Source organism: Topomyia yanbarensis, chromosome 1, assembly GCF_030247195.1.
Source record: "Topomyia yanbarensis strain Yona2022 chromosome 1, ASM3024719v1, whole genome shotgun sequence".
In the NCBI taxonomy this organism is placed as follows: Eukaryota; Metazoa; Arthropoda; class Insecta; order Diptera; family Culicidae; genus Topomyia; species Topomyia yanbarensis.
Genome location: NC_080670.1, coordinates 188,190,114 through 188,192,567, shown reverse-complemented (window position 1 = coordinate 188,192,567; position 2,454 = coordinate 188,190,114). Strand labels below are relative to the sequence as shown.

At 38.4% G+C, this 2,454-nt stretch overlaps 1 long non-coding RNA gene across 3 annotated transcripts; it reads right to left on the bottom strand.

Moving 5' to 3' along the window:
- Window positions 1-885: 885 nt before the first annotated feature.
- On the bottom strand, window positions 886-1,989 carry LOC131676451 (uncharacterized). Of its 3 annotated transcripts, none has more exons than XR_009303188.1 (4): window positions 1,900-1,989; window positions 1,521-1,830; window positions 1,240-1,369; window positions 886-1,184 (listed from the first exon to the last, which is right to left on the bottom strand). It is a non-coding gene; the product is annotated as an uncharacterized LOC131676451 (long non-coding RNA). The 3 variants fall into 3 exon arrangements; XR_009303189.1 differs by having other exon boundaries at window positions 1,521-1,702; window positions 1,779-1,983; XR_009303187.1 differs by having other exon boundaries at window positions 1,521-1,979.
- Window positions 1,990-2,454: the final 465 nt, after the last annotated feature.

The window sequence follows — 2,454 nt, the reverse complement described above, 5'->3', positions numbered from 1 at the left end:
CCTTACGAAATATCGCGCAAAATTACGCGTGAAATTCCAGGCGAAATTCCGCACAAAATTCCATGTGAAATTGCGTGCGAAAATCTGTGCGAAATTCACGAAATTCTGCTCGAAATTTCGAGCGAAATTCCGTGTAAAGTCACGCGTGAAACTCCGTGTGAGATCTCGCGCGAAATTCCTCGTGAAATTCCGTGGAAAAAATCCGTGTGAAATATCGCGCGAAATTCCGTGTTTCCGTCAATATTCCACACGTTCAACGTTGAAAGTTGAAAATTTGAGTAAAGCGACATAAAAGCGATGTTTTGTTATTAGAAATTTAATATCCTACGTAACGTATTAAACGAAATCGCAAATACAAAGAACTCAGGTCATTATCTACAGAAAAGTCAACGCAGGTCAACATCACTTGGCGCTAGTAGAATGAAAATGAGTAGGTGCACATTTGCCATAAATAATCATCCCATTGTTCGTTGTAATAATGAGACAGTTGTAACAAGTATAACGAAGCCCCTTCATTCGATCTCGGGGCAACTGTCAGCAAATGATGCAATAATGGTACAATCCGAAAGGCCCGCAAAAATGGTCGATAAATATTTTAAAAGGAAGGAGAACAAAAAAAAAATACATTCAACGGATAAAGATTCCTCGAACAGCTCTAGTGCTATACCGAGGCATGCCAGCATCATCGCAGGCTGTTAGAGGACTTTTGTGGGATGGTATATATGTATTGTTCAGCACTGTCATTCATCCTGGCTTATTCAGAACGGAGCTACACGAAGGGAGTTGAACTCAGGAGTACTTTTCCGAACCTATTGTCACCTAATTTAACGAAACGTGTGAAGGCTCAAGTGCGAAAATAAGAATCTGTAACTCTATTAGGTTCTTTACTTTAGTTAACCTCACTTTTCTTGACAGTTCGCTTGTACTGTTTACATGGACTTAGAAAAATTTTGCGGACAACTAGATTCGCTCGAAGCAAATCGCAAAGAATTTTTTCTAAGACCATGTAAACAATACAAGCGGACTGTAAAAAATGAATGGTCGAATTTATTAGTGACGTCACCGTAAAGTATTCAATTAGGTTGAATTAAAAATTTTCAAGTCCATGTCACCAGTAGTAGTACACTGTCAAAAAATTAACTGTGCCGATGAATTACGCCGCATTATTGATATTGTTTCGTTTGCTAAAAAGACTCAAACATCACATTTCATCAGTAACCGAAAAAAAAGGTTCATCACCTTATGATTATTAGACGTTTCATCACTCCGATAGGGTGGCAACGGTTCCGTGTCTCCATTTCGTCAGTCCTCTGTTCTGGCCATCCACGATGACTTGCCATATCGGTCCTCCCATCCACAGTCACTGTTGCTAAAATAAGGGAAGCGCGCGGCAGTAGAGGACGGCCCCGTCGAGCTAAATTAAATTTTTATTACTTGTCACACATAAAAATATCGCCCTCCGAAAACTGATGCAAATAAAATGCTCGGTTTTATCTTGACAGTTGTTAGTAGATGCTTACTTTGTTGCTTCTTCGTCGACTGTGTTGGACTGAGTCCTACTATAGTGCTCAGCGAGAACTATGGTAAATGTCGGGCCGTCAGCCCTCGGTCGAGCAGCGAATGGTTGATTTGCCTTCCCGGGGGAAGTGGTCTTCTGTTCCATTTTGTTTTGGAATTTCACTACTGATGCTGATGGGGCTGTCTTTTTGGACGTAGTAATTTATATCTTGCAATCAGCCTATTTTTCCTTGTTTCCCGTTCGCTTTCAATTTACTTACTTCGTAGATGATTCAGATAAAATTGTCATTCCGTTTCTGGATGACCCAAATACTGTGAGCGTAATAAAATAATTTTATGATTTGTAAAGTTTAACAGCTGTTTAAATCATTTTGATCTCACGGGACCGATTAATTGGGTCATTTAATGACGAATAAAATTCTATAGATATTGAATTTATCTAAATTAACTTTCAAAATGTAATAATTAGGTTATTTACTATCTCAGTTAACCTCACTTTTTTGACAGTTCACTAGTACTGTTTACATGAACTTAGAAAAAATTTATGTTTTGTTTTATAGATTCGCTCGAAGCAAATCGCAAAGAATTTTTCTAAGTCCATGTAAACAGTACAAGCGAACTGTCAGAAATGAACACTCGAGTTCATTTGTGACGTCATAAATGTCCTCGACTGCTCATTTTTGACAGTTCGTTTATACTGTTTACATGGACTTAGAAAAATTCATTGCGATTTGCTTCGAGCGAATCTAGGGTAGACGAGCCCTTATTCATCTCATTAGTCAGGATATCACACTATTTCGTTGATAACTCGACTTAAAGTTAGTGGATTGCGCTTAAATAAGTATCATCATCTTTGCTTCGTTCCTAAGAAGCAGTACAGTTATAAAAAATTCCTGGGAAATGTAAAATACTCGCGTTTGAGCGAAGCGAAAAGTC